Source organism: Mirounga angustirostris, unplaced genomic scaffold (assembly GCF_029215605.1).
Source record: "Mirounga angustirostris isolate CCGP_5_RB_7025 unplaced genomic scaffold, mMirAng1.0.hap1 SCAF_11, whole genome shotgun sequence".
Classification (NCBI taxonomy): domain Eukaryota; kingdom Metazoa; phylum Chordata; class Mammalia; order Carnivora; family Phocidae; genus Mirounga; species Mirounga angustirostris.
Window position 1 is genome coordinate 60487984 of NW_026991719.1, and position 13435 is coordinate 60501418.

Sequence of the window (13435 nt, forward strand, 5' to 3'; positions counted from 1 at the left end):
CTATGACATGAGGCAAGTTTAGGATCCTCCTACTCCACCATCTTTCCAGCCTCACCTCAGTGGTTTTAATACCTTGACAGAATTGTGCAATCAATTTTAGAATACTATCATTACCCCTAAAAGAAACAAGAAACCCTGTACCCATTAGCAGTAACTTTCCATTTCCCCCAACCTCCCTGAGCCTAGGCAACCACTAATCTCTTTTCTGTCTCTATCAATTTACCTATTCTGAATATTTCATGTAACTAAATGGGTCATACAATGTTGTGACTGACTTCTTTTACATACTATAATGTTTTCAAGGCTCATCCATGTTGTGCCACATATCAAAATGTCATTCCTTTTTATTGATTAATAATACTCCATTGAGTAGCTATATCATATCTTATTTATCCATTCATCAATTGATGGACATTTGGGTTGTTTCCATTTTTTGGCTACTATAAATAATGCTGCTATGAACATTCCTGTATAAGTTTTTGTTTTCATTTCTCTATGTATATACCTGAGGGCAGGATTTCTTGATTATATAAAAAATCTATGTTTCATCTTTGGAGTACCTGCCAGATTGTTTTCCATTTTCCCTCTATGATTTTACATTCCCACCAATGTATGAGGATTTCAATTTTTCCACATTCTCACCAACACTTGTTATTATGTCTTCCTAGGGGGTGAAATGGTATACCATTGTGGTGTTTATTTGCATAGACATAATGAGTAATGATGTTGAGCATCTTTTAATGTTCTTATTGGCAATTTGTATATCTTCTTTGGAAAAAAAGTTTATTCATTTTCTTTCCCCACTTTTAATTGGGTTATATGTCTTTTCATTATTGAGTTGTAAGAGTTCTCTATATATTCCGTGTTAAAGTCATTGGCAAAAATGCAGCTTGCAAATATTTTCTCCCATTAATTGGGTTATCCTTTTACTTTCCTAATGATATCTTTTAAAACCCAAAATATTTTAATTTTGGTGAAGTCAAATTATCTATTTTTGCTTTCTCACTTGTGCTTTTGATGTCATATTTTGGAAACTAGTGTCTAATCCAAAGTCATGTTAGAAGGTGGAGGAGGGATGGTAAAGTATCCTCTAGACCCAGAAGGCACTTTAAGACTGAAAAACAAAGCAAGCTACTCCATACCATTTACACAATTTTATTCAGGGCAATGTATTGATTGGGGGAATGAGCAGACAAAGGATCCAGGTGCCATGCAGCTATTGTCTACCCAGTCTAGATTGTCATACACAGCTTTTATACAGTGAGCTGCACTGCAGTGAGGTCAAAGGGTAATTATCTAATGTCATGCCATCTGTGTGCCAGTCATCTCTACTAGTTATCTAAAGTGGCACATTCTGTGTGCCATGTTAGGGAAGATCAGAACAAGCCTTCAAAATTCCACTCAGGGCATGCATTAACCTCCAAGGGGCCTGGAACACATAGCCTCAAGGGAGGTAATTGCACAGGCATGAATAAGATGGAGGGCCAAAATGGGGTCAGTGTTGTCAGCTCTCCTACAAGTCACAAAGATTTATTCATGTTTTCTTCTAAGATTTTTATAATTTTAGCATTTACTTTTAGGTCTCTGATCAATCTTGAATTAATATTTTTATGTGGTGTGAGGTAGGTGTCCAACCTAGGTCTTTTGCAGATGGATATTCAGTTGTCCCAGTATCATACGTTGAAAATACTATTCTTCCCCCATCCCACTAAATTGTCTTGGCACACTTGTTGAAAAGCAAGTGAACATAAATGTATGTTTTTTTTCTGGACTCTCAATTGTATTGCACTGATATATATTTCTATGCTTAAGCCAATACCACAGTCTTGATTACTATACCTTTTGCAGTATGTTTTTAAATTGGCAAGTGTGAATGCTCTAACTTTGTTCTTTTTAAAAAATGTTTTGGCTATTCTTCATCCATTAAACTATATAAATTTTATGATCAGCTTGTAACATTCCATGTTCATGGATTGGAAGAAAAAATATTGTTAAAATGTCTATATTACCCAAAGCAATCTACACATGTAATGCAATCCTTATCAAAATACCACCAACATTTTTCAAAGAGCTAGAGCAAACAATCCTAAAATTTATATGGAACCAGAAAAGACACCAAATAGACAAAGCAACCTTGAAAAATGAAAGCAAAGCTGCAGGCATCACAATTATGGACTTCAAGTTATATTACAAAGCTGTAGTGATCAAGACAGTATGGTACTAGCACAAAAATAGACACATAGATCAATGGAACAAAATAAAAAACTCAGAAATGAAATAAATAGCAAATAGCAAAAATAAACTATTGGGACCTCATAAAAATAAATAACTTCCTCACAGTGAAGGAAAAAAATCAACAAAACTAAGAGGCAACTTACAGAATGGAGAAGATATTTTTTTTCTTTTTTTTAATTATTAGGTTCTGTTAATCACCATATATTACATCATTAGTTTTTGATGTAGAGTTCCATGATTCACTGTTTGCGTATAACACCCAGTGCTCCATGCAGAACGTGCCCTCCTTAATACCCATCACCAGGCTAACCCATCCCCCCACCCCCTCCTCTCTAGAACCTTCAGTTTGTTTTTCAGAGTCCATAGTCTCTCATGGTTCGTCTCCCCCTCCAATTTCCCCCCCTTCATTCTTCCCCTCCTGCTATCTTCTTCTTTCTTTTCTTTTTTTTTTTTTTGATTTTATTTATTTATTTGACAGAGAGAGACACAGCGAGAGAGGGAACACAAGCGGGGGAGGGGGAGAGGGAGAAGCAGGCTTCCCGCGGAGCAGGGAGCCCGATGCGGGGCTCGATCCCAGGACCCTGAGATCATGACCTGAGCCGAAGGCAGACGCTTAACGACTGAGCCACCCAGGCGCCCCATCTTTTTGTTTTTTTAACATATAATGTATTATTTGTTTGAGAGGTACAGGTCTGTGATTCAACAATCTTACACAATTCACAGCGCCCAACATAGCACATACCCTCCCCAATGTCTATCACCCAGCCACCCCATCCTTCCCACCCCTCACCACTCCAGCAACCCTCAGTTTTCTTCCTGAGATTAAGAATTCCTCATATCAGTGAGGTCATATGATACATGTCTTTCTCTGATTGACTTATTTCGCTCAGCATAATACCCTCCAGTTCCATCCATGTCGTTGCAAATGGCAAGATTTCATTCCTTTTGATGGCTGCATATATTTTTAAATGACATAGCTGATAAATGGTTAATATCCAAAATCTATAAAGAACTTTTCAAACTCAACACCAAAAATCAAAGAAGACTCCAGTTACAAAATGGGCAGAAGACATGAATAGACATTTTTCCAAAGAGGACCTATAGATGACTAACAGACACATGAAAAAGTGCTCAACATCACTCATCATCAGGGAAATACAAATCAAAACTACAATGAGATATCACCTCACACTTGTCAGAATGGCAAAAATGAACAACACAGGAAACAACAGGTGTCAGTGAGGATGTGGAAAAAGGGGAACACTCTTACACTGTCTGTGGGAATACAAATTGGTGCAGCCACTCTGGAAAACAGTATGAAGTTTCCTCAAAAAGTTAGAGATAGAACTATCCTATGACCCAGCAATTGCATACCAGGTATTTACCCAAAGGGTGTAAAAATACTAATTCAAAAGGATAAATGCACCCAGATGTTTATAGCAGCATTATCAACAATAGCCAAATTATGGAAAGAGCCCAGATGTCCATCGATTGATGAATAGATAAAGAAGATGTGGTATATACATACAATGGAATAGCACTCAGCCACAAAAAAGAATGAAATCTTGCCATTTGCAATGATGTGTAGAAAGTATTATGCTAAGTGAAATAAGTCAGTCAGAGAAAGACAAATACCATATGATTTCACTCATATGTGGAATTTAAGAAACAAACAATTAACATAGGGGAGAAAAAGAGGCAAACCAAGAAATAGAGTCTTAACTATAGAGAACAAACTGTTCTAAATATTACCAGAAGGGAGTTGGGCAGGGGGATACATTAAATAGGTGATGGGTATTAAAGAGGGCACTTGTAATGAGCACTGGGTGTTGTATGTAAGTGATGAATCACTAAATTCTACACCTGAAACTAGTATTACAGTGTATGTTAACTAATTTGAATTTAAATAAAAATTTGGAGAAAGAAAGGAAAAAGAAATAATTCAGCTGGGATTTTGTAGGGACCTGTAGATCAAAGTGGGAGTATTGTCATTTTAGCAATATTAAATCTCAATCCATAAACATGGGATGTTTTATTTTTTTATGTCTTCTTAAATTTCTTTTCTTTTTTTTTTTTTTTTAAAGATTTTATTTATTTGACAGAGAGAGACACAGCGAGAGAGGGAACACAAGCAGGGGGAGTGGGAGAGGGAGAAGCAGGCTTCCCGCCGAGCAGGGAGCCCGATGTGGGGCTCGATCCCAGGACCCTGGGATCATGACCTGAGCCGAGGGCAGACGCTTAACGACTGAGCCACCCAGGCGCCCCTCTTCTTAAATTTCTTATAAGAATGTTTTATAGTTTTTAAGATATGTTTTTTCTTTTATTTTTAGATTTATTCCTAAGTATTTTATTATTTTTGATGTTATTATAAATGGAATTATTTTCCAGATTTCATTTTTGAATTGTTCATTGCTACTGTATAGAAATACTAGTGATTTTGTGCATTGATTTTATATCCTATAACTTTTCCTAATTTGTGCATTAGCTCTAATAGATTTTTTGTGGATTTTGAGGGTTTCTGAGACATATTATGTCATCTATGAAGAGGAATAGTGTTATATTTTCCTTTCCAATTTGGATGTTTTTGATTTCTTTTTCTTGTCTAAATACTCTGGTTAGCACTGCCCTTCCAATATTGAACAAAAATTATGAAAGCGGGCATCCTTATCTTGTTCCTGATCTTAGGGGAAAATCTTTTAGTCTTTCATCATTGAATATTATGTTATCTGTGGGCTTTTTCATATATGGCTTTTATTATGTTGAGGAAGTTCCCTCCTATACCTAGTATAATGAATTTTTTTTATCATGAAAAGGTATTAGGTTTTGCTAAAAAGCTTTTTTCTTTGTATCAAATGAGATGAAATAAAAAATCCAAGAAAAAAAGAAAAATATGAGAAAATCAACATTATTTTTAAAATGGAAAGAAAAAAAGAGATACTACTTTGTATAAGAGCAAGTACAATAACCTAAGTCACTGCTTCAGCAGGCACATTCTTTTTTTTAAGATTTTATTTATTTATTTGAGAGAGAGAGAGCAGGGGGAGGGGCAGAGGGAGAGGGAGATAATCAAGCAGACTCCACACTGCAGAGCCCATATCAGGGCTCAATCTTATGACCCTGAGATCATGACTTGAGCCAAAACTAAGAGTTGGACACTTAACTGACTGAGTCACCCAAGCGCCCCAACAGGCATACTCTTGACAACCTCTTTGCTTTGAGGCTTTACACTACTCCCACAGAAGGAAAAAATAAAGTACACATGTGAGAAAAAAATATAATCAGTTTGGTGAAAATTAAGTGCTTTAATGACCTTGGTGTTTTAGCCATTATAATTAGAATTCTGTTCTCCCGAAATAAAGACAAAAATCTATATGACAGAAACATTTCTAAGTAAGTACAAACCAATAGCCCACTTCTTGCTGTAAAATTGTAAAGCAATGGCTGATGAAGTTGAAGTCTCTGCAGGAATTTCGCCTTAATATGACTTTAAGTTAGAAAGACAATAGGCGGGGGTGGGGGGTGCGTTAGCCTGGTGATGGGTATTAAAGAGGGCACATACTGAATGGAGCACTGGGTGTTATACACAAACAATGAATCATGGAACACTACATCAAAACTAACGATGTAATGTATGGTGATTAACATAACATAATAAAATAAAAAAAAGAAAGACAATGGATTGCTCTTTTCAAAGCTTACCCACATTCTCCCCAAATCTGGGTTAAATGCCAGAAGAACAGGTAGTTGACTTTAATGTTTGAGGGAATATCAGAAAGACTTCTACATACTTCTCACTAGGCCCTGAGAATTGGGAGGGCTGAAACTAAATCTCACTCATCCTGGTATCCTCAGCATCTAGTACAGGGCCTGGCCTAGAAAATAGACATTCAACAGGAACTGGAGAACCAATCTATGTGCATTCTGAGACTGATGTGAAATAGAAATGATAGTAAAACAGCTTAGAAAAGTGTTCTTAGCAAATCAACAAGTCTCAAAGGTTTACAAAGTACCTTCACACTAGAATATGTGGCTCTCTCTCTCAGAGAATTGTCAATAACTGGACTTTGCCAAGACTAAAAGACAGAATCTGACATAAATGTCTAGCAAGCATCCTGCCACAACATTATCTGGCATATATTTCTGAACTAAATAAGTATAGAACATGCTCTCTCTATATAGCTGTCCTTCAGGACTTTCAAACTGAACTTGTTACCCTCCCTACAATTTTATCCTGAATCCTGGAAATCTGAGTCATCCTTGTCTCCCTTCTCTCCTTTATCCAAATCTATTCTACCTCAGAAATGTCTTGTGGATATGCTCCCTTCCCTTTTTCTCCTTATGCCACTGTCCTAGGTCAAACCCTCATTCTGGACTACCATAGAAACCTCACCAGTTTCACTACTTTAAGTCTTGTTGACCCTATTTAATCTTTCATATCACAGCTGGTGTGACCTTTTTAAAAGCTACAAAACTCATCCTATCATTTCCTTGTTGAAAACCATTAATAACATTTCAATGCCGACAGGAAAAGCATCCTTACATCTTTAGCAAACAGGGTTCTTCACAAGCTATAGCTGATCCATCCTTTCAACCTCATATCCTACCACTTAATTACCACATGTGTATGCTCCAGTCATACTAACCTTTTAAAAAGTTTCCTAATATGCCATGCTTATTCATACCTCCATGCTTTTGTACATCTTATTCCTTCTGCTTGGAATGCCCTGTCCATTATCTCTGCTTGGTGAACTCCTATTTATCTATCAGTTCAACTCATAAGTCAGTTCCTTTGTGAAGACTTCCCTGACTTCCTAAGGCAGAGGTAGTCAATTTGTTCTCTATGTTGTGTACAATCCTGTGATAGCACATTGCATTATAATTGTTTTTTAGCATCTCTGGCCCACCATTGAACTCAATGGTAAGGATTGGATCTGAGTTGGAATTATCTTTACATCCCCAGCCTCCAGCACAGCACTGGGTATAAAGCAGGCACTCAGAAAATATTCGTCAATGATCAATCCTTCAACAATATAGTCTTGCTGTTGAGGCTTGCTGCAAAGTCACACTGGCAAATGAATAGAAAGCCCATACATACCTGAATTCAGATGCTCACGGGGATGGATCTGGGTTATAATCCTAGAAAGCTTCGTATACAGATAAAGAGGGATTATTTTCTCCCATTAGACATTTTCATTTTTGAGAATTTTGAAAATATAAAAAAAGAATATTAGTCTTTCAAGTGTATAAATAGAAAGTTGAAGATGAAAACCAAGTTCTTTACTAAAATATTTTTAGTTTTATGGATGGAAAGGGACTTGATTTTTATTTAAAATTTTAGTTAAATATACACTTACATCACTAAGTGAACAATTTGAGAGTTCATATTCATTTCTTATTAAAATAAATATATATGTTTTAGGAAAGGAAAATATTCCAGAAAAGGTTGTTTTTGTTAAAATAAAACACCTTAATTCCTTTTTTTAAATATGGTCTAGCCAAAAATAACTTAACAATATCAATGATTAGTTTGCTGAATAGTAAATGATTTGCCTTCCAATGACCCCACAAGCATCTACTTCAATTAGCTTTAGCAAATTAAAAAAAAGACATTATTTAGTTTCCTTATGTAAGTGCAAAATTAATCTGAAAAGAGTGAAAAAATGATACATTGCTTTAAAGTGTATTAGTGTGTACCTTCTAAAATGAAATCTACTGTGAGTTAAAGAACCTGCATCAAGGCTACAGCAAATAGCAAGAAAACATTTTTCCAAGAAAAATGTCAGAGATGTTGTAGTTAATAATCTGATTCATGAGTCAAATACAGGATTATTCTCACTGACCCCTAACTTTCCTTCAAATGCCAATATTTTGTAGTTCTATAAAATCAAGTCTTCCTTACCTGTGATTTAAATATATTGACTTTAAATAAAATCTGCCTTATCACAAAGCATATTTGTTAATTAAATCCAATTTTCTTTTTTTATTGAGGTGTAATTAACAGTGTTATATAAGTTTCAGGTATACAATATAATGATCCAACAATTCTTTACATTTCTCAGTGCTCATCAATATAACTTTACTCTTAATCCCTTTTATCTATTTCACTCATCCCCCAACCTCCCAACTGGCAACCACCAATTTGTTCTCTGTATGTAAGAGTCTGATTTTTTGTTTCTCATTTTCCTTGTTTGCTCATTTGTTTTCTTTCTTTAATTCCACATATGAGTGAAATCATATGGTATTGGTTTTTCTCTGACTTATTTTACTTTTTTAAATCCTATTTTATTTAAATTCAATTAACATATAGTGTATCATTAGTTTCAGATGTAGAGTTCAATTATTCATCAATTACATATAACACCCAGTGCTCATTACATCATGTGCCCTCCTTAATGCCCATCACCCAGTCACCCCACCACCTCACCCACCTCCCTTCCAGCAACCCTGTTTGTTTCCTATAGTGAAGAGTTTCTTATGGTTTGTCTCCCCCTCTGATTTTCTCTTATTTTATTTTTCCCTCCCTTCCCCTATGACCCTCTGTTTTGTTTCTTAAATTCCACGAATGAGTGAAACCATATGATAATTTTCTTTCTCTGACTGATTTCGATTAACATAATACCTTCCAATTCCATCCATGGCATTGCAAATAGTAAGATTTCATCCTTTTTGATGGTTGAGTAATATTCCATTGTGTATATATACCATATTTTCTTTATCCATTCATCTGTCTATGGACATCTGGGCTCTTTCCATAGTTTGGCTATTGTGGACATTGCTGCTATAAACATTGGGGTGCAGGTGCCCCTTCAGATCACAATGTTTGTATCCTTTGGATAAATATTTAGTAGTACAATTGCTGCATCATAAGGTAGCTCTATTTTTAATTTACTTATTTTACTTAGCTTATACACTATATCTCTAGCCATGTCATAGTGAAAGGCAAAATTTCCATTCTTTTTATAACCAAGTAATATTCCAGTGTGTGTGTGTGTGTGTGTGTGTGTGCACGTGTGTGTGTATACATCTTTTTTTATCCTTTCACTTATGGATAGACACTTGGGCTGCTTCCATATCTTGGATGCTATAAATAATGCTGCAATAAACATGGAGGTGCATATATCTTTTCAAATTAGTGATTTTGTTTTCTTTGGGCAAATACCCAGTAGTGGAATTACTGGATCATATGGCAATTCTATTTTTAATGTTTTGAGGAACCGCCATACTGTTTTTCACAGTGGCTACACCAATGGACATTCCTACCAGCATTACCCTGATACCAAAATCAGATAAAGTCACTACAAAAAAAGAAAACTACAGGCTAATATCTCTGATGAACATGTTTGCAAAAAATCCTCAACAAAATGTTAGCAAACCTAATCCAATAATACATTTAAAAAATCACTCACCACAATCAAGTGGGATTTATTCCAGGGATACAATATTCTCAAATCTATCAACATGATACATCACATCAACAAGAGAAAGGATAAAAACCATATGATCATCTAAACAGATGCAGAATAAGCATTTGACAAAGTACAACATCCATTCATGATAAAAGCTTTCAATGAAATAGGTTTGGGGGAGCATACCTCAACATGATAAAGGCCATACATGAAACACCCACAGCCAAAATCATCCTCTTTGGTGAAAAATCTGAGAACTTTTCCTCTAAGATCAGGAACAAGGACAAAGATGTCCAATCTTACCACTTTTATTCAACATAGTACTGGAAGTAGAGATTCAAATTGGTAAAGAAGAAGTAAAACTTTCACTATTTGCAGACAATATGATACTATATATAGAAAACCCCAAAGAGTCCACCAAAAAATGACTAGAACTGATAAACAAATTCAGTACAGTTGCAGGATAAAAAATTAATATACAGAAATCTGTTGCATTTCTATACACTAATAATGAAGTAGCAGAAAGAGAATTAAGATAACAATCCCACTTAGAATTGCACTAAAAAGAATAAAATACCTAGGAATAAACTTAACCAAGGAAGTGAAAGACCTGTACTCCAAAAAGTATAAAACATTGATAAAATTGAAGATGACCCAAAGAAATGCATAGATGTTCCATTATCATGGATTGGAAGAACCAATATTGTTAAAATGCCCATACTATCCAAAGAAATCCACAGATTTAATACAATCCCTATCAAATCACATTTTCAATGCCTTTCATTACAAAACCAGAGATGGCCTTCCATAATAGGAAGAATTGGGATCAAATGATAAATTAAAAAACACACATTCAAGAATGCAAGAGCTCTTTTAAAATGACAGTTAAGGGGGGTGGAGTTCATTTTCTGAAAAAGTATTAATAACAATTCTCAATACAATTCAAAAAGTACAAATAGTACTGTGCATTGGAAAAATAAGAAACTAATCACCTTTAGTAAATATCCTTTTAAAATAATAAGTTGCTAGTCTCTTTTTATTTAATCAATAGTTTTTGAACTGCTTGTAATTTAAAGTTACAATCTCTTGATAGATTCAGGATACATTTTTCTGTAAACATCATTCTTTATCCCACGATTTCTTTTAGGGCCAATTTTCCCACATACTGGTTTTCCCTCATGTGTAGAAAATCTCTAGCAAGCTTTTGAGAGGAATATAACATAGTTAGTCAAGGTCACTGACTCTAGTATCAGTCAATCTTGGGGGTTTAGATCCCTGGTGACCATAAGCAAGTTTCTTTAACTAACTGAAGTTCAGTTTTACCAGATATGCAATAAGTTCTAATAAGGATTAAGTGAGGTAACATTCTTCTAATAAGAAGTGATCAATAATGGTTGTTATTATTATAGTGCAGCCTACAAATGATCATCTGGAGCTGCTTGAATTTTGCACTATGTAGAGTTTTTCAATTAAAAGTATCTTGTTTTTTTTAACTTCATAAAACTTTGATTTAGTCTTTACATAAAGAGAAAAATACAAAAGACCAGGAATTTTTATTATTTATTTGTTCATTTATTTTTACTTCAGTATAATTGACACAAAATGCTTCAGGTATGCAACATAGTGATTAAACTTCTCTATATGTTATGCTATGCCCACAACTGTGACTACAATCTGACACCATATAACAGTATCACTGACTATAGTCCCTACACTGCCTTTTATTCCCCTGAGTTATTGATTCCATTACTGGGAAACTTCATTCATCCCCCACCATTCCCCTCCTCTCAGGCAACTATCAGTTTGTTCTAACTATTTATAGATCTGATTCTGCTTTTTGTTTGTTTATTCATTTGTTTTTTAAAATTCCACATATGAAAGGACTCATATGGCATTTGTCTTTCTCAGTCTAACTTATTTCACTTAGCATAATACCCTCTAGGTCTATGCATTTTGTTGCAAATGGCATGATCCCATTCTTTTATATAGCTGCATAATATTCCATTATATATATATATATATATATATATATATATATATATATATATATATATATATATATAATCTCCTTATCCATTCGCCTATCAATGGACTTGGTTGCTTCTAAATCTAGGCTATTGTAACTTTATTTTTTAAAGATATAAGTGATTTAATTTTAATATTTTAAATTTTTTAAATTTTAATTCCACTATAGTTAACATATAGTACTATAGTAGTTTCAGTTGAATAATATACTTATTCAACAATTCCATGCATCACCCAGTGCTCATCATGACATGTATACTTCTGAATCCCCATCACCTATTTCATACATCCCCCAGCCCCTCCTCTCTGATAACCATCAATTTATTCTCTATAGCTCAGAGTCTGTTTCTTGCTTTGCCTCTCTCACAATCTCTTATTCATGCTCATTAGTTTTGTTTCTTAAATTCCACATATGAGTTAAATCATATGGTATTTGTCTTTCCCTAACTTATTTTGCTTAGCATTATACTCTCTAGCTCCATCCATGTCATTGCAAATGGCAAGATTTCATTATTTTAATGGCTGAATAATATTCCAGTGTGTGTGTCTGTGTGTGTGTCTGTGTGTCACTTCTTTATCCATTAATTAATCAATCTATGGACACTTGGGCTGCTCCCATAATTTGGCTATTGTAAATAATGCTGCTATAAACATAGGGGTGCATGTATCCCTTTGAATTAGTGTTATTGTATTCATTGGGTAAATACCCAGTAATCTGATTACTGGATCCTAGGATAGTTCTATTTTTAACTTTTTGAGGAACCTCCATACTGTTTCCCAGAGTGGCTGCACCAGTTTTCTTTTCCACCAACAGTGCAAGAGGGTTCCCTTTTTTCCACATCCTCACCAACACCTGTTATTTCTTGTGTTTTTTATTTTAGCCATTCTGACAGATGAATGATATCTCATTGAAGTTTTGATTTGCATTTCCCTGATGATAATTAATGATGAAAATCTTTCATATGTCTGTTGGCCATCTGGATGTCTTCTTTGAAGAAATGCCAGTTTATGCCTTATGCCCACTTTTTAATAAGGTTGTTTTTTGGATGTTGAGTTCTATAAGATCTTTATATATTTTGGATGATAACCCCTTAGTGGATATGACATTTGCAAATACCTTCTTCCATTCCATAGGTTGCCTTTTAATTTTGTTGATTCTTTCCTTGCTGGTGCAGAAGTCTTTTATTTTGATGCAATCCTAATAGTTTATTTTTGCTTTTGTTTCCCTTCCCTCAGGGGACCTATATAGAAAAAGTTGCTAAAGCAGAGGTCAAATAGGTTACTTCCAGTGTTCTCTTTGAGGATTTTTAAGGTTTCAGGTCTCACCTTTAGGTCTTTAGTCCATTTTGAATTTATGTTTGTGTATGGTGAAACAAAGGGGTCCAGTTTCTTTCTTTTGCACGTTGCCATCCAGTTTTCCAAACACCATTTGTTCAAGAGATTGTTCTTTTCCCATTGGATATTCTTCCCAGCTTTGTTGAAAATTAACTAACTATAGAGTTGTGGGTTTATTTCTGTTCCATTGATCTATATATGTATTTTTGTACCAGTACCATCTTGTTTTTGATTACTACAGCTTTGTAATATAACTTGAAGTTCAGAATTGTGATGCCTTCAGCTTCACTTTTCTTTTTCCAGGCTGCTTTGGCTATTTGGGGTCTTCTGTACTTCCATACAAATTTCAGGATTGTTTGCTCTAGTTCTGTGAATAATACTGTTGGTATTTTGATGGGAAGAGCATTACATGTGTAGATTGATTTGGGTAATAT